Source organism: Anthonomus grandis, chromosome 13 (genome assembly GCF_022605725.1).
Source record: "Anthonomus grandis grandis chromosome 13, icAntGran1.3, whole genome shotgun sequence".
Classification (NCBI taxonomy): domain Eukaryota; kingdom Metazoa; phylum Arthropoda; class Insecta; order Coleoptera; family Curculionidae; genus Anthonomus; species Anthonomus grandis.
In genome coordinates, this window is record NC_065558.1 from 8,192,730 (window position 1) to 8,213,539 (window position 20,810).

Sequence of the window (20,810 nt, forward strand, 5' to 3'; positions counted from 1 at the left end):
GAAACTGCTGACTTAAAAACCCGTTTGATTTCTGTTAACGGTACGACGGCGATTAAAGAGGAATAATAAAAAAGCTGACTTAGTACTTAATACGTATTAAAAAATGAGGACACGAAAAACAGGCAGTCAGTCGAAGTCTTTGAAGAGTAAAAGTCGATTTAATAAGACGTAAAGTCGCGGATCACCAAAAAAGACGGTTTTGGTGTCTTGCAAGAGCTTTATAATTATAACATGAGAAGACGGCTCCCGGTATTATAATTTTGAGTATTTTAAAGACGAATTAAGATGTAACTAAGACGGATTTTTAAAATAAATCGAAGACGTAAATATAATAAGCCGCTGTCGTGTAGTGTGAAGTTAATTAAGCGGGTTTTATGTAGAACAAGTTTTATCATCACACTTTATTATTCTTGTTATTAACTCTACTTGATTCACTTATTTATTAAACTATTTCTTTTGTTGTTCTACCATCCAGACTTTTATTTCCTAAAAGAACCCAATAATATATCTAGCGATAAAGAAAAAACCTACAATAATAATAACATACTTACCATTAATTTCTATGATGCAGGGTGTGAGTGGGATTTCGTTAATGTTTAATTCGTCGACAGTCTAAAAAAATTTGCTTATTTATTTTAAAAACCAAAATAATTATTTTTGTTATACTATTCCTTGTATTTAATTAAGTGTTAAAGCATTTACATTATCCCCAAGATATATTGCTACATTTTTAATTATAAATTTGAGTTCATCTTTTTGATCAGCGTTTTCGCAATATCTATCTCGTAAGATGTTTTCAAAAACTCTTTAAATTTTAATTCGTTGAAAGGTGAAATGCTTTTAACCCATTTATAAATATTATTTAAAAGCAATGCCGACCTGTGATCTATTCCAAGGAGGAAGATTTACAAGACTCATGTATATACCAACTAATTTTTATTTTATTCTGGCGGATCCTAGAGGATTACAAATTTCAAAGGCATCTTGGTATAAAATTATTTTAGAGCAATTTTTTTTATTTTTTAAAATACTCGCTGTTTCGGTAACTAAAACCATCAGAAAAGTCTTGAAAAATGCTGCTTACTGGTTGAGTTTCTGGTAATGAAAAAACTCATTTAAGACATACTTATGTTTTAATAGTGTACTTAGTATTTTAAAATTGGTATATAATAAAACAAAGAATCTTTGTTTAATATTTTTCTTATTAGTTTTTTTAGGTTCAACAAAATTATAATTTTATTTATAATATTTTTTTACTATATGTTGTTCTTAGTTGTCCATTGTCAAAATTATGAGCCTCCGAAAAAGTGATTTCTGTATATTTGTGCTATCATTATTACAAGTTTTAAAATCACAGTTTAATTTATCTAAATTAGAAAAGCCTTCTAGGATTGAATTCTATTGAAATAATCGCAATTGTGTACACGAAAATATATGTAACATGAAGCATTTTATTACACACTTTACGTGTATTTAATGAATGTTGTCTATAAATGTGTTATTAAAAATCAAAGTACGTTTTAAAAATCATATTGCAGACATGATACACACAAAAAAATACGACGCCATTCCAATTACAGTGTAAATACTGGTGCATTTCATATTTTTTTAATGTGAAACTCTTAAATTAATAAATTTTGCATTATATCAATATAAAGGCTTACAAAATGAAATGCGGGAGGTTAGGAAATCAGTAGATTTTCTCAGTGAAAAGTATGAGGAAGAAAAACTAAGGAGTAAGGCTTTAGCAGATATGGTGAACAATCTCTCCAAAGACAACCAAGTTTTGAGGGAAGAAATTGAAAAACTTAAAACTGTGCGTAACGTCGAGGAAACTAGGAAGCTAGATAGAAATATCTGCATGAAATATCTGCTTCTGATACATTCCGGAATCAGAAGTTGAAGTATTTGAAAATATTGATACCAAAGCAGGAGTAAAGACTATTATCTCCCTAAAAAATAAGGAGACCAAACATAGCATCTTAAAATCCAGAGGAAGAAAAGGAAAACTTACTCTAAGTACCGTAGGTCTTGGCAATAAGAACACACCCATTTTTATCAATGAGGAGATGACCAAAGAAAACTACAGACTTTTTAAGAAAGCAAAGCAGCTCAAAGGCCTGGGGTATCGATATGTATGGCATCGTGATGGCAGAACTTTGGTAAGGAAAAATGAAAATGATAAGCCAATCCATATAAAAAATGAGGCTATGTTAGAGGAACTTTGTAGCTAATTATTTTATTTATTGTACTTTTGGATTCCTTTTATATTTTTATTTTATTTGTTTTTTAAATTGCTTATTTCTTTAGCGTTTTGGTTTGTGTATTTTTATATTTTTAAATGGCTAAAAACAGTTTTAACAATTTAAAGGTAGGCCACGTTAATATACGTTCCTTGCTACCTAGTGTTGTTGAAGTAAAGTTAATCCTTTCTACTCTAAACCACAGTATAAAGAACAAGACAGTAGGTTCACTCTCTTGCGGCCGTTTGAAGTGGGGACTTCTAAACAGTGCCGACTTTTTTTACGCGGTCGTAAATCATTATTTAGTTTCGGCGGCAATCCTTTACGATACGAGGGATGTTTAAAACATTTTTAATAAGGAATATTTTCGTACATCGCGGCGGGCAGCGTGTAATATATGGAATTTTTTGAAATCAAAGGCACTTTGTATTATTGTTAAAATGAAATTGAAAGAATATTATTAAGTATCTCTTTTGAACAAATAAATGTAAGAAAAACACTTGGTAGATAGCTTTAAAATTAAGTTTATTAGAATGTACACAATTAAATCTTAGCTTTACGTTCCTTTCATGCTCTTTTCTCAACTGACCAAGAAACTACCTACCTAATATTACATACACTTAATTAATAACAACTTGGTTAATATAGCCGTTTTTTAAATATTTAATAAAATTTACATAATAATGTGATAACAACACTCAGCATATGGAACTCGGTAACAGTGAAATATAAAAAGGCAGTTAAATAAAAAAAACTTATTAAATGCCTAATTATTTGCTTTTAAAATAGGGGATGAAAGAACAAACCACTAAAATTAAAATAAAACGAAAATAGGTGTTTTACAACCTAGAATTCATATAAATATGCAAAATAAATATAGTTTTACATTGGGGATTATAGTACACATCAATATTTTGAAACTTAAACCCTTAAAAACCACCCTTAATGACGAAAAAAATGCAGTTTTAAGTATGGTTAGACGGTATAAGTGGCTAAAATTTATATCATTCAAATGATTGCAATGCAATTAATAATAAATCGAATAGCTTTCACTATTAAAAACCACCACTAATAACAGAATATTACCACAAATTTTGCTTTTTTTTAGATTAAAATCACGATTTAAAAAAAATATGTACTCTAAATCGCTGATACTTTTTGAACATATTATTGGTACCTATATATAGTCCATTGTAGAAGGCTACGCTTTAATTTTTGAAATAAATACATAATTTTTTTATGATAAATTTTTTTAAAACTGCAATTATTTTTATTTTATTCCTAACTTTTTTAATTTTTATGCTAATGACTTACAATCAAGTTTATTTTTAAAGTTTTTGATAGTACATACTTAAAAAAACGTGCTAGATATTTGTCTAAGAAACGTGATTTTTTAAAATTATTTCAAGTTATTATTTTACGTCATTATATTTTGTTATCTAAAAAAAGGGGTTATGTTCACACAGTTGTATCTCGGCGCCTATAGAGTCATATTGGCTTTATAGAGCCTATAAAGCCAATCTTTTATTTTTAAACCAACTTTTGTTTATTAGATTTTTTTGTAGGATCTCAATTTTCCGAGATATTTAAGAAATACTGAAGAAAAGCGTGTATTTTTTTCTGTGAACTAATCCATTTTTATTTTAAAAAAAATGTATATCCCCTTTTACTCCTGCAGCCATCTACGCAACATATCGTCGGCAATTTTAAAGTACAAAATTTCCGCACAACGCTATTATAGTTCTAATATTGAAGACGCCCCTGTATAACGCAGTCGCCACCGGGCAGCAAAAAAGAGTAGCATCAGAAAGCGAGTGAGAAAGGCAACAGTTTGGGCGGCGCTTAGAGTGATCCTTCTATTCTAGTTTATGTTCGGTGTCTAAACCTAGATATATTAGGAGTAACGGAAAGTTGGCTTTCAGAAAATATTTTACATAAAGAGATCGAAATAGTAGGATATAACTTTTTGCGACTGGACAGGAAAACTAGAGGTGGGGGAGTTGGCGTTTACGTGAGGTCAAGTTTAAGGGTCCATAAGGTGGAATTGGTGGAACAAGTAGAAATTTTTGAGCAACAATGGTTTATTTTACAAATAAACAAACTTAAATTAGGATTTGGGGTTTTTTATCGTCCGCCTCAGTTTAATGTCCTTAGGACGTTAAAGCATTTAGACACCTCGATTTCAAACATTCTTCCCATGGTAGATGAAACAATAATAATGGGTGATCTCAACATTAACCTTCTAGAATATAAATCTGTTAATGAGCAATTTGATTTTCTCTTGGACTCATTTAATTTTAAGCAAGTAGTAATGAATCCCACTAGGTTTTCAAGGGAAAAAGCTAGCTTAATTGATGTCATAATTCTGTAAAATGAAAATCTACTAATAGGTAATGTTGAACATAGAGATATGCATGAGCACTCTGACCATCAACTTATTTATTGCACTCTTGCAATTAATGCTCCAAGGATTTCCCCAAAGTTTGTTACGTTTAGAAATTTTAAGATCTTCGACAGGGCAGCTTTTGATCTTGATCTTAACGCCGCAAATTGGGGTAAGGTGTTTAGTTTTGCGGAAATAGATGATAAGGTCCAGTGTTTTACACATATTCTTACACAACTTTTTAATAAGCATGCACCTTTCACCACGGTTAGGGTAACAAAGCCGAAAGCACCTTGGTTTACAGATACTCTAAAAGAAATGAAAAAATACAGAAATTCTCTACTTTCAAAATATAAAAAAAACAAACATCCTGGCGATTGGGAATCCTATAAAAATGTGCGTAACATGTTTACAACCGCAGTCAGAAACGAAAAAAGGGGATATATAAATTTTCTGCATAGAGACAAGAATAAAAAAGCCCTCTGGAACGGTTTGGCCAATCTTAATATCTATAGTAAGACAAAAGGCACTTCTACATCAAATCTACCAGATAGCCTAAAAGATCCGGAAGCAATTAACCAGTTTTTTGTTGAGTCGGTACGTCAGGTATCCACGCCAGTTTCAGCGGAGACCATTTGGGAATACCTGGGTAGAAGAGCCACGGATCAAATATACTGGAGGTATAGATACTAGATACTGGAGGAGTATATGAAGCTATTTCGCAAATAAAATCAAATGCCAGTGGCATAGATAAAATATCATTAGAAATGGTTAAGATGTGCTGTCCTCGTGTCATTCCGGTGCTAACTCATATTTTTAATACTTGCATCGAGATAGGTAAATTTCCCTCTTTGTGGAAAAAGGCAATAGTGTTGCCGCTACCTAAGGTCTCTAACCCGGATGGCTTTTCTGACTTACGACCAATAAGCCTACTTTCTGTATTGTCCAAGATTTTTGAGAAACTCATATACAAGCAGATGATTGAATATATCGTGAAAAATCGGGGTTTCGCCGTGGCTTTAATACTGCTTCAGCCCTTCTTGGAGTCTTGGATGATATTATTGATGCTTGGGATAAGGGTGAGACGACAGCTTTGGTTCTGTTAGATTTCAACAAGGCATTCGATACTCTTCATCATAACTTACTTTTAGCGAAGCTCTCCTATTACGGATTCTTACCGAAAGCTGTGCGTTTTTGCAGTAATTATCTTACAAATAGATCCCAGATAACAAGAGTGGAAGACTCGTTCTCTGAGCCAGCCGATTTAAAAAGAGGTGTTCCCCAGGGATCCATTCTGGGCCCTTTGCTGTTTATACTTTATATAAATGACCTAAATTCGCATTCGAAATAAAATTCGCGACTGTCGTATGGCTCAATACTGTGATGATACACAAATTTATAAACAGTTTACTAAGAATAACGTTGATGAATCTATGCAATCATTGGGTCAGTGCTTAGATACAATTCACCATTATTCAAAAAAAAATGGTTTAAAATTAAACCCAAAAAAATCGGCTGTTATTTACATTGGCCCCTTGGCATCATGGTCTCGTATGAACTGTGATCTTGTGATAGATAGTGAAAAATTCTGAATTTAAAAGAACACAAAAACTTAGGTGTAACTTTTGATACAAATTTGAGGTTTAAAACACAAGTATCTAAAATAGTTCAAAGAGCATATATGTCCCTGAGAAATTTGTATAAAAGTAAGGATCTATTAAGTATTACACTAAAAAGGCAGCTTTGTGAAGCTCTAATTTTATCACATTGTAATTACTCTAATTTTGTTTATGGACCATGTCTTGATGCTTCTAGTAGGTACAAACTGCAAAAAATACAGAACTCTTGCATTCGCTTTGTTTATGGGTTGAGAGGAAGGGATCATGTAACTTGCAAGCTAAAAGAAATGAAGTGGCTTAATGTGCAAAATAGAGAAAAACTTCATTACTGCAGTTTCCTATTCAAACTTTTAAAAAACAATAGTCCCTCCTACTTACGAAATAAACTTAAAACAGGAACTACCAGACATAATCGAACAACACGCACGGTTTTAAAATTTGATATCCTCCGACATAGCACTGCGATTTTTCAAAGATCATTTTCTTTCTGTGCTTCAAAGCTAATAAATAAATATATTATTAGTCACTGTACTGATAAGTCTTTCCAATCCTTTAAAAACAACCTAAATAAGATATTGATTAAAAGCCAACAATAAATATCGAGAAAAATAGCAATAATATAAAGTAATAACTTAGAATTAAACAGTCAACTGGATAATTTTATTTCAACTTTTTTTAAGATTGTTTTTTTTTTTTATTTTATTTCTATTGTTCTATTTAATTTTTTAATAAGTATTTGTATTGTTAAATCGGTCATGCATATATATAGTATTATGATGTCAAGTAGTCGTTAAGCTGTAAAATTTGTATTTTTCTTTGTAAGTTATAGTTAATTTTTTTTTGTCTTCTGTATATTTTAACATTTTCTATTAGTAACTACTTAATAATTATGTGTTTTTGTGATAGTAATAATATTATTGTAATATTTATGTGTACTCGGTTAAGTTAACAGCATGCTGCCCTTCGCCGAGTATAAAATAAAGGCCTTTTTATTTATTATTTATTTATAAAGAAATATATTGCGGAGGGTTGTTGGGTGGGGTCAGAAATAAAACAGAAACCTGTTTACTTAAATGTCGACGTTTCGACTTATATTAAGTCATCCTCAGGACACTAAGTCTAGGTTTCTTTAGTTATAATTAAAACACATTTATAATAGGAGTGTAGAATTATTTTTAACATGAGTTACATTGTAGGTGTTATTGTGGGCAAACTAGAATCAACAATAATTAATATAAAGAAATATATTTTTTTACTTACCTTAAAGGGTACAAATAAAGATTCAATGAAACTCAATCTTAAAACAAAGGGACGTGATTAACCCGACAAGATGAGAAATATTGAAGACGAAGTCTCGTGGTAAAAAGGAACGAGGTTGGGAAATTGTGGGGGCGCTAGTGGTAATATTTTGTGATTTTACAGCTTGTGTACTGTAATTTTACATAATATAATATGTGAACAATTTTGACATAATATTTCATGTAAAAAGAGAAGTACATAATTATAACCTGTAATTTCTAATACATTATTTCTTATGTGAATTATTTATTCACATAGTTTATACGGAAAAAATTTACCTTTAAGAAGTAAAATATAAAATACAAAATATTAACTGTAAAACCGGAGATTTTTAAAATGTTACCTAATATATCAAGTAGCAATATTATTACTTAAGATATTATGTTAAATGTACATGACTTACTATCATTTTTATCAGTGTGGCAATAACACATAGTGTCATTCATCACCATGTATGCTGATGATACATCTGCGCTGGTCCAAAGACAGAATATGGATACAATAAATTGATGTATCTACTGGAAAAGTCTTAGAGGAACTTAGCAATTGGTTTATTTTAAATCAATTTTCTTGAACAATAAAAAGACTATAATTAACTTATAATTACATGGTTTACTTATAATTACGACTTATAATTACATAGTCAAATAAATAGTGATATCAATTTATGTGGAACCAACGATAACGATTGTTTGAAACGCCAAAAATCAGTTAAGTTTCTTGGCTTAACATTGGATGATTCACTTTCTTGGGAATCTCATTGTGCTGAGTTGTCGATGAAGCTCGGTAGTTTATGTTAAGCCATTCGGACCTTAGGGTGGTAATGGAAATTAATCAACTAATTTGTCTATACCACGCTATTTATTATACACTCACGAATTTTGTACGGTATTCAGCTTTGAGGCTGCAGCTTTGTCGCATGCACGTCCAGTGTTTATTAGCCAAAAACAGATTCTTAGGTGTATTGCCGGAATATCACTGATGACTTCCTGTAGACCTCTTTTTAGGGAATATAGAATTTTGACGGTCCGATGTGTGTGTATATATTTGAAGTTTACTTTTTTTTAAAGAATTTTAATTCCTTTACTGTTAATGGTAGTTTTCATAATTACCCAACTCGTTCTAGAAATGACTTATTCATGCCTCATAGCAGACTATTTATTTCTAAAAAATTTGTAATAAGAATAGGTCCAAAACTATACAACAAATTACCGAATGATATAAAGATTAGCAAAACAAATATGTAAAAGAAAGTTAAAGGAATTCCTAGCCAATAAATGTTTTTATGATGTAGATAGCTATCTAGCCGATTAGACAGTTAAGTATTATAACTTTTTTAACGATGTAATATCATTTTACTTTTGATTATTTTAACTTTTTTTGTAATATAAAGTATAGGTGGATAATTTTTGAATTTCAGTTATCTAGGTAGTTAGCAGTATTATATTTTTTTAGGCCAAGATTATAAAATATAAAACTGTGGCGAAATCCATACACTTGTATCTTTGCGTCTATTTTTTTTGATAATAATAAAAGTTTTAATTTTTTTGATTAATTGGGTGCAAAGGTGAATAACCCTTTTAGAGACATCAAACTCCACTTCTGGGTTTCTTCACCTTTTCTCTTAAACTTAGAGATAGTTACACATACACACAAACACGTTAAATGATTCAGTTTTAATTTCCCTTCGGCGATGGCTTGAATGTCCGACACGAACGGGCAACCCTTAATCGAAAAAGTGCACGTAATGAGCGCCCGTGGCCCTTAAAGCTTTAAAAGGGGCCCTCGAGACGTCGTCGTCTTCGTCGCCACAGTCCCGTCGAGAACTTAAAGTGGACATGAAGGACCCTCCGCGCCCCACGTACACTTCGGCAAACATAATCTGGGCCAGCTCCGATTGACGAGTTAAATTTTAAATATTGCCATCAGCACCAGCGGTTCCCCAGGGAGAAGAGGGAACTTCGACTCTTTCATACTAATTAGTGGATTCCTAAGACAATTTGTCATAGGACAGTAAATCTGTCGGAAAAAAAGGCCACTCATGTACTACTATGTATTATTATTGCAAAAGGGTGATCCAACAACTTTTTCATTGCCAATGTTGCAATAAATAAACTTTTTCTATCCTAAAAAGCGAAAAAACCCTTTTTTGGGTACTTTGGCGCCATCTACTTTTTGTAATTTTCATCGCAGCAAGTGGACTTAGTGAGAAGAGTTGTAGAAAATGATGTCTCCGACATTTTTTGTCCTTACAAATTTTTCCAAAAACTTACCATTCTCGAGATAAATAAAATCCAAAATACTTTTGAGTTTTTCAAAAAGACCCGGTACGCAAATTTCAAGTTAACCTTTTTGTATGCTCTTTTAACGATTTCCGCAAAAAAAAAGTGTGTCGGTAATTTTTCGTCACAAATTTGACAGATTTCGTCATCAGCACCAGCGGTTCCCCGGGGAGAGGAGGAGGGAGGAAGCAGAACTTCGACCCTCTCTCGTCTTTCTCTTCCATACTAATTAGTGGATTCCTAAGACAATTTGTCAGGGGGCGACCACAAAGGTCTTGGTCCGGTGGCCCCTCGGCGACACTTGGCGACAGTTTCTCAGCTGCGACACCCTGATACGAACGAATAAATCATTTCAGTTTGTGTTTGGAGAAACTAAGCGGAAACTGTTTATCAGGCATGTCCTAAGATAACGTTCCGGATGGAGATTATATTATTAAGAGTTTAAGGGTGGTTATGCGAGGGTTGAATAAAAAAATCTCGTAATCAGTCGTGGTATCCAGAAATGGGCTCTACCATTCAATTTGTTGGAAAAAAGTTTTTCTTCCAAATCACTATCGTGAAAAGAAATCAACCAGGAAAACGTCTATATAGGGTGTAAGTAAATTGATGCGAAAAAATTCAGGGGCTGATTCTTGAGTATCATACCTGTAAGACCCCTGTAGATATTTTAATAAAATTTGGTATGCGTTTTCTATGCATCAAAAGACATTTTCCGAGGCTCACTAATTTTTTTTTGCACCAGTGATGTTCGTGTAAGGTTTAAACTAAACATTTTTGATGAAAAATATGGCACGCCACTTTTTCTTTCATTTTTTTTGTTTTTGTAATTTTCATTTATTTTTGAGCAAATTTGATCCCTTGACTCTCTTTTGTCCGAGGTTTGATTAAAAAAAAATAAAATTCATTACCTAAATGTATTACGTGCTTATTATTAATGTTTAGATGTGATACTGATTTTTATTCTAAACCAAATGAAAGAAAAAGAAATTAAATAATTATAAAAAATGTTTAAAATGACCACCCTGTGTCATTATGCAAGAGTCTATACGTCACCGCATTTGTCGACGAATCCGATAAAAAAATCCCGGAGAATCTCGATTTCTCAAGTTGTCAATATTGTGAGTCAATATCCAGTACCAGAATCCTATATACCAAAGTTTCTAAATGACCTCATGTGGTAAAATCTAGTGGATTCATATCTGGTGACCGAGGTGGCCAAAACTGAGGATCGCCTCGGCCTATCCAGCGATTTGGATATATTTCGTCTAAATAACGACGTTCTAATAAACTAAAATGGGCACATTACTCTTCTAACATCTAGTAGTGCCGCCTTAAGAAGTCCTGGAAGTATGTCTTGGAGAAAACGAGTGTATATTCTATTGGTAGAAAATGTGGCTCAATAATATCTCCAATAATTCCAACCCATACCACAATAACCATATTTGTATACCCATAACATACAATTGTGGTTATTATGGTGGTAAATTATTGCCTTTCTGGAAAAATTAGCTTCGTCGGTAAACAGAATCTGCCCTAAAAACTGAGGGTTTTGCTGAATGACTTCTAACATCCAACGAGAACATTCAAGACGCCTAGGAAAATCTCGCGGTAATAGAATCTGGACTCGTTGTACGTGATATGGATATAATAACTGATCCTTTACAATAGTCCCTACCGTCATATGATTGACATGTAGCTGCAGACCAATTTTTCTAGTACTGGTGTCAGGTTATTCATCAATTAACCCTTTCGCAACGACTTTATTTTTTAAAAAATGGTTTTGATTTTACTAATGAGATATATATGTCCCACACGAGCTGATGCATTCAAAATGCGAGTTTTAAATTTTAATTTTTTTTAAACAAAAAATCTTGTTATAGGATAAGGTAGCTTAGAAATAAAACAAAAAATTGCTTTTTATCTATTTATATAAGCGTATAAAAGAAATACAACCTGGGACACGGGTGTCCCACTAGTAATGAAAACTAAGTAAACATCGGGACAAATGTGTACCACCAGATAAACATAATACATAAAATTTAATTATAGAAACCATAAACGCGCAAACTATTTATGGTATATCGAAAAACAGTCCGCGCATAACGGAACTTTGCAACCTGAACACATAGTTTTTGTACGTTTTTCGATTTTTTTTGACGAGCACGAATGGCATCTACGTCGAGTGGTTCCCTGAATAGGTAAATGATCGCCAACATTTACCATATTTCTTGACGAACTTGAAGGTCTGCCAGTACAACGTTTCCTTACCATGCCTGCATTTTCTCTTTCCAAATTAATAAGCGATTCAGCTAAGTTAACTAAAAAAACTATAAATGGAACATCACGATTGTGAGCTTCTTTGAAAAGTATCCACGCATTTGTGGCTGAAGTAAGAAAAAGTTTATAGAACACCTTTCTCCACCATTTCTGTGACTTCCGGTCTATATCATAAAGGCCGGAGAGTTGATCTGAGAGATCCACTCCTCCCATATAGGAGTTATAATCTTTGATTGCTTTGGGGCACGGCACTGTAGCCTTAGTTCCATCCTTCTGTCACCGTTCTACAGTTTCCATCTCAGAACTGTGGCAGTTTGAGAGAACAATTACTTCTTTTGAATCTTTCCATAAGTATGCAGCAACACCTACGTTGCTAAATAAAGAGCAAGAATCGCCTTTCTTCATATTTTGTTTAGCGACAAAATCTTCAAATTTTGGAAGATTTTTTCGTTTTGGCATACATGTACTCACTGCAGCAAATTTTATGGAAGACATCAATGAAACAGAAGCAAAAAATCTATCAAAGCATACCATTACCTCCGGGTCTCTAATAGACTTACATAAGGTCTTTACAACCCGTTCACCTAATCCTTGGCCAAGAGTGTTATCTGGAGTATCAACTTCTTTCCCGCAATATATGTTCATATCATATACGTAACCAGACTGTGAATCACACCTTTCCCAAACCTTGATGCCCCTTTTTATTGGTTTTAGAGGAAGATACTGTTTAAGAGCTGAACGGCCTTTGAATTTTACCATAGACTCATCTATGCTTTGAAATGTGCCCTCCGAACGCGCTTTTGAAAACGTATGCTTCAAACAGGACATTACTTCTTCAATGTAATAAAGCTTTCCTGAATTTTCTGGACGACTTGGATTATTATAATACATCTTAGATGTAAGAAGAAGAAAACGATCGCGTGATATGGCTTCTTTTATAGCTTCATTTCCAAGTGACTTATTAGAGGACCAGTAGTTTGCCATGCACGGTACTTTGTTATATGCCATAACAATATAACACCCCAAAACTATCATGATCTCATAATGATCAGTTGGAGCATATGCTTTTTTTGTTTTGACTTCGAGAATTTGTAATCTCTGGTTGGTGCATTGGGAAATAAACATAAACAGGCTTTTAGGAAACAGTTTGAAAAAACACTCCCGTTCAGACGATTTATGAGTTATGTCGGAATACAAAATGCTAGGGATTTTTATTTTTGGTATGGTTTTTGCTGGCTGGAATAAGCTGCTACTGGTGGTCCAATGAATGTTTGTAGTGTCACAAATTGCATTTTCAGAATTCTCCTGGTTTTCTTCAATTACTTCAGGTTCAATAAGGCTTTCAGGGCTTTCGTTTTCAATGTTGGAAGTATTGTCGGTACTACAAATAATTGCCAATTCATCCTGGGAGACTCGTTTTGGCTTCTTCTTTTTAGGTGAATCCATTTCGATATCACTTTCAGATGAGGGCTGGTACTCAGAGCCGAAATCTTGAAAAGGATCTTCCATATCTGAATCATCGGATAACCCATACTGGTCAATACTCATAGCCATTTCTTGTAATTCTTTAGGTTTTAGCGGTTTTCTACTGCAAGCACAAAAAAGTAAGCATCAGCTGATAGGTTTTTAAAAATATATATCATGTAGGTCTTCACCAAACATAACGACTATAAATGCTGTAATTATTATTTTTTAAACCTACGTACTGTAAACTGTAATAAACGTATTATACAGTATTATTTTTATTATATTAATTTAAATTCTAAATACTTATTGGAACTTTTTATAAAATTATTATGTTCAAATTTTTACGAGGTGTAGAGGGATAAATTCCAACCGAAAAATATCAAAAAAATATTCACATATTCAAAAGGCTTACTAACTTTTTGTAATTTTCAATGATTTTTTGCCTTATAAATTGACGTTATAAGAAACATACAGCTAATGCCTAAATTTCCACTTTAATCTTAATTTTACGACTGGGACATATACGTCCCTAAATCTAAATATCTGGGTCTTATTTTATTCAAATACAACATACTATATTTTACCTTAACTAAAACTTACCTTGTCATAGTTTTAATTCACTTTTAAAGACAAAAAAACACCTTTAATAACCACAAAAACAAGAGCGCCACTTAACCGCTTGTTTACATTTCAAATTTACTATCCAATCTAACCTCAAAATAAATCCCACGAGTTATATTTAATTTCAAAAACTGGATAATACTACTGGGATAACAGCCGATATAAAAATAATACATTTTTGACCCACCCGTTTGTAAAAAGAATTGTCTGGGACATATATGACCCAGTAGTATTTTTTAAACATTTAATTAAAAAATAAATGCGTATATTAAAAACAGTTTTTTTGGTGGAACACATATCACCCGTTAGTATCGAAAGGGTTAAATTAACAATTCAGAGATTGGAGGGACACAAAGTCAATGGTCTCAAATTATGTTTTTTTTTAAACGATTACACGTGTTTCGCCCTAAGGCATCATCAGATCTAAAAGTAGAAAGCAACCCTAGTATAAAAAATAACAACGCATCGACATAAATTACAATATTGAGATTATGACGACTTATGACCGTCCAATCTCTGAATTCTTATTATTAAGAGGTCTCTTTGAGAAAATGGACTACTTTTTTTAATTAAATTAGGTACTGCTTCTTCCAATTCCGGTGTTCTAATATCTTGTCGACCAAAATCATGTTTTCTTACTTGAAAAGTTCCAGTTTCTCGTAGTCTTTGATGAAAGTGTGCAAATAATGTATGACGAGGTGCCATTCGTTGAGAGTACATTTCAGCATACATTCTACACGCTCGCATTAAATTTTCGTTAGCAAGACCATAAACAAAATGCATATCGGTTATTTATGCATTTGAATAATTTGCCATTTTGATGAAATGGATCGAAATTGCACAAAAAAGTTTCTACTTTAAAGGAGGCAAGGACTGACAATCAACCAATAATCATCAGCAGACATTTAACAGATTAATAGGTTTATATATTATTTGAATCAATTATTGATTTAAAAATAATTTATTGATCAAAAATATTTACTTTAAACCTTGCACGAACGTCACTAATACAATTAAAAAAAATTAGTGAGCCTCAAAAAATGCCTTTTGATGCATAGAAAATGTATACCAAATATTACTAAAATAGCTACAGGTATTGCAATTGTAACATATATTTTTCTTCAATCTTTACCACCCAGTATTTCAAAAGTTAGGACTTTTAAAACATACATTTATATAAAAAAAACCCAAAAATCAGCCTCTGAGTTTTTTCGCATCTATTTATTTACACCCTTTATATGACTCTTTTTCTCATTAAAATTATCATCCTCATTTTCTTCTCTTTCTTATTTTTTTTTAATTTAGACTATTTATGGCTATTTTCTCGTCCACTGTCCTTAGAATATTTGCAGTTGTTGTGTTGCCCTCCGATTGCGTAATTATACTCCTCTATTGATTTGCCAAATTCGTCTCACGATTTAGAGCAGAATTAAATTTGACCGATATAGCAGTTAAAGATTTCGTTGAAATAACATGCAACCTAATATCCTAAACTAACCTAGCATTATTGCGAGTCTTATTTTTGCCCCTTCGGAAAGACATGGTTTCAGTATAGATGTGGATCCTCATAATTATACCAACAAATTGCATCATAGATTCAGAAGTCGATTTGGTTACATTTAATTTTCAGATATCAGCTTCTCTCTCTGACAAACGCGCATTTAAGATATTTTGACTCATTTCCAAAATATTCTCTTTTACATGTTCGTTAACTTCCGGTTTGAGTCATGATAACCCGAATTAAAGTTTTCTCTACATATTCCTGACTCTGACCTTGATTTACTTACTTGTAACACTTTCTTTATTTTTCCTCCTTTCAAAACTGTCTTTGCTCAAATTACGGTTAAATGGTTTTTAACGTATTTGAATTTAAATCTTAGTACGTAAAGTATTTAAAACGGAGCAAACATGGAATTTTACTATAGGTGGTTCCAAAAATGTGGAAAAAAAATGTATATAATAATACTCCAGACATCCTATGCAAAATTCTGCATAATAATTTTTAATTCCGTGTCGCACCTTTTATATCCGTATATCCAATTGACATGCAGGCATTTTGAATATAATTTCGCGCCTGCATATTCATACCGGGAGTTATTAAGTAAGTCCGTAGGGCAGCAGTCCAAATTACCCCGTAACCTTTTTAATCTGGACTAAAGGACGTCCGGAAGCGGACTCTGTACATGTTAATGGCTTTAACTTGTCCGCCCCACTTACGCTCGCGCGAATACTTAACACAAGTTTGAATTCTTTATGGGGTTCGTTTTGCTTTCTGTATTTCCAGGGCCTTTAAGTTTTTTTTTAGCATTATACAGGATGTCCTCTTTCAAATACTACAGTACATACAAGAACCATTAAACAGTAGTTTGAGATAGGACATCGATGGTCGGAAGTGCCTCAAAGTCAAAGTCAAAAATAGCTTTATTGTTACATAACATCATCTGTTGTTAACAAAGCATTATATAAAATCTTAAAGATAGTTGACAACATAATCTTTTACAAAAATATAAAAATTTTAACAATTCTTACATACATAGAATATAGAACACACCCAAAGAAAGGGTAGTAAGAATTCACATTACGCTGCGCAAAATTCTTCACTGTCAAAAGATTGTATTTAAAAACTCGTCTACAGAATAAAATGCTTTAGCAAGCAAGAGTTTCTTTATATTTTTCCTAAAACGTTTTTCACAATTTATTAGCCTTATATAAAGGGGTAGGTGGTTAAAAAGCCTTCTGCCCCCATATACAAAAGAGGACTTAATCTGCTCACTTTTTGGGATAGGTAGAGGTAAAGAGAAGGTTGTTCGGAGATTGTAACCCGAGGAGGGGGGGGCCAAGTTGATGGCGATATTTTTTGTGGATAAGACAAACAGTCTCTAAAATAAAAAGGCATGGCAATGTCAGGACAGAGTGTTTTAAAAACAATGGCCTACAGGGGCTACGAAAGGGAGCTGCACACATATAGCGTATGGCTCTTTTTTGCAAAATAAATAGAGAACTGAACAAATACTGAGAGCACACACCCCAAAACACAATACCGTATCTCAGATAAAATCTCGTTTCCAAGATACAGGGTGTTGAAATTTTTCAAAAAAAATCAATTGTATTAAAAATGCTTATAGCGATTTGAATGAAACTTGAGGTGAGGCAACTATTTGAGAAATTGCAGGTAATTTGCAAGCCCAGGGACGGAGTTGTATCAGCACATCGTCGGTGCAACCAGAAAACCGTGTAACTCCACTTTTTGTCGAAAATTACATTTTAGTGCCAACTTGTAGAGAACGCTTAAATCTTTATACTAGCAAAATTTTAAAATTAATTTGGACGCGCAGATTTCTGTATTTTGTATTTAGAATTGTGTGTGAATCCAGCGTTGGTTAGATTGACGGGAAAAAAGTGTAAGTCCATACAGTATCGTTATCAACAAGGTTATGTGGTAGAAGCTCAGTAGAAACTTAAAGTTTTTACCAAGAAAAAAGTTAATTTAATTATTTATTTGTGAGAATTGTGACAAAAGGTAAGTTTCTGCATTAGTTATTTACTTTTTCTGTAACAATGCCGCTAATGATTTGGAAATAAATTAAAATTTTGTCAAGGTGTGGAGATACACTTTATTCTAAAAACTGGTTTAATGGATATACACGATTTTCTCATAGGTCATTTTAATAGGTTGGAAAAAGTTTATTAGGACAAAAATACTCTAATCTTTAATTCTTAGAATAAAGAAGTAGCCCATACTTTCAGTAGCGTTTTATTGAAAATACAGTCTTCTCTACTTATATTGAATTGATATTAATCAATAAAATTATTTTTGCCTACATGTTTCGCACACAGAGGTGTTCATCTTTAGACAATTTTACTTTAATTTTTGTTAGTTTCATTTTAGTTAAATCTTTCAATTTTTTTTACGTATACCATAATATTTGACGTATACCACACTTTTCTTTTTAGTTCTTACCATAATGTCACGCAGACGTAAAATATTGGAACTCCTAAAAATTGAAACACAAGATCCAAATCGACTATTACATGAAGCACTCCAAAATGATGTATTATTTGAGGATAATATAGAAATCCAAATAGACATAAATGCTTCAAATAATAATGTTGAAGAAATAGTCAGTTTTATTAACAATGATAACTTGCAACTTGATGAAAGTATGGATTATAATGTACCATTTGAAGAAAATTTTACTAATACTTTGGTTACAACTGATGCGCAAATTTTGGAGGAAAATAAAGAAAACTGTTTTACGAGCTCTCTCGTGCAGAACAAGGAACTAAGGTTCAAGTTGGAGTTTCTGATATTGGATTGAATAAGAGAAATACTGATGGCAATTTTGAAATTTCTACAGAGAGTGACGAAAGCGAATTTTCACCATCAGAGACAGAAGACGATATCAGTTTTATGAAGAAAGAAAATAATACTGACAAAGAAATAGTTGAAGCCGAAGTGGAAAATGAAAGCACTGATGAAGATGAGGAGAACAAAACGTCTAGTAAACGAAGAAAGAAAAGAAAACTTCCTATTAAGAAAATAGATTCTTCTTATCAAGAAAATAAGAAAAAGCGAGAATTGGGATTACCTTATTTAGGGAAAAAGAAAATGGAAGGGAAATGGAAATATAATGTTAGTAAACCCGGCAAATTTTTATCCAATCCTTGCAATTGCAAAATATCAGATAAAAAAAATGTTTTTGCATGTAAAAAGCTCGATGAACATAAGAGACGCGAAACTTTTGAAAGTTTTTGGAAAAAATCATGGCCAGAAAAAAAAGAGTTTGTGAAAGGTCTTATTGATTTTGAACCTGTGAAAAGGCGGAGAAAGAGCTAGGTACTACTTTGTGCAAGATTTGGTAAAATCTAGAGTTTGCAAGAAAATGTTTAATGCTAGCCTTGGTTTAAAGCATAACTGTGCTTTACACTGGCTTAAATTGGAAGAGAAAACTATGAATATAGAGCGCCAGACAATGATAGATAATCCAGAACTTTTAAAGATGAGTAGCAGAAGAACAGAAGCATCCAGACTCATTAAGGAAAAACTTAAATTCTTTTTTTATTCTTTACCAAATGTGGAGTCCCATTATTGCCAACTTCTACACAAAAATTATATTTAGAACCCATGTGGACTAGTAAACAAGAGCTTTACCGCTTTTATTGTGAGAAGTACTGCAAAGATGAAAACATTAAGCTATTTTCAAGAACGAATTTTAAAATTTTTTTTTGTTCAGGAATTAAATCTTTCAATGTATCATCCGAAAAAAGATCAATGTGAGGTTTGTGTTGCATCTAAAAACAAGAATATTTCTGAATATCAGCAACACCTTTTACTGAAAAACCAAGCAAGAGATGAAGAGAGAGCCGATGACACCGAATTCATTTTCACCATGGACCTACAATCTGTCTTGTTGGCTCCAAAAAATAATGTTAGCACTATGTACTACATGACTAAATTGGCAGTGAACAATTTTACGTTATTTAACGTAAAAACCAAAGATGGGTTCTGCTTCTTATGGAGTGAGGTGGAGGGCGCTCTTACAGCAAACGAGTTTTCTTCTATTTTAGTGAATTTCATAAAAACGGAAGTTGTCAAGACCAATTCCGGATTGGAGTGATGGGTGCAATGCACAAAATCGGAATTCGGTGTTGGCAAATGCTTTGCTAAACATTGCTATGCAGAACAACTTTATCATAATACAAAAATATTTATTTAAAGGGCATACGCAAATGCAAGCTGATTCTATGCATTCTACAATAGAAAGACGTCTTAGAGGTAAGGATATTAATGTGCCAGCAGACGTGTCTCATTGTAAAAGTGCAAGAATTACTCCATTTCCTTATAACGTGTCGTACTTAAATCATACATTTTTTAAAGACTTTTCTGGCTTAGATTATTATGCATCAATAAGACCTGGTCGAAAAGTTGGCGATCCTACAGTTAATGACCTTAAGCAATTAAAATACACTGACGACGGCATTATTCAGTACAAAATAAAACCAAAGTTTACTAAATAAAATATTTTTCGTTAATGGTATGCTCTATCGAATTAAACTAAGAGTACCTTTTTTACGTATAAGACTCTAGAAATTTTATAATTTTCAAACAAAATCACAATAACTTAAAGAGTAAAAGTAAAGGGATGTTTTACCCTTACCAACCCCCGCATGTCAAAGTCAAAGTCAAAGTCAAAAAAGTTTATTACCAAAAAAATAGTTATAAATATAATTAGCTACATGAGAAAATAAAATTGACAATTTCTGGTAAAAGGAACTGCTTCGCGATTATATAAAACCGATAGCGCAATTTGCGTGAAACAGGCCTTAAAAACATTATAAATAAACACAAAAAAATTCCTAATTAACCTAAAAAAGAACAAAACTAAAACTAAAAAGGGTAGAAACAAAAAATGGCAAAGCAATTTGGCTGGCATGCGACGGAAGGTAACAAGAATAGACAAAAAAGAACCATAAAAGAAAAATTGGATAGGCCAGCTTATCTTTGGTCTTAGTTGATTTTGCAGTTTATACTACTATGTATCTACTACTAGTCATACTACTAGGCATCTCGTTGGGAGTCGAGAAGAATTTGCTTAACCTTGGTGTAAAATTTATTAAA

At 32.5% G+C, this 20,810-nt stretch overlaps 1 protein-coding gene across 1 annotated transcript in view; it reads left to right on the top strand.

The window, feature by feature from the left end:
- The window catches only part of LOC126744163 (dipeptidase 1-like), a 117,131-nt gene that overhangs the window by 79,777 nt on the left and 16,544 nt on the right, over positions 1 to 20,810 (top strand). The gene's annotated exons all lie outside the window — the stretch shown is intronic.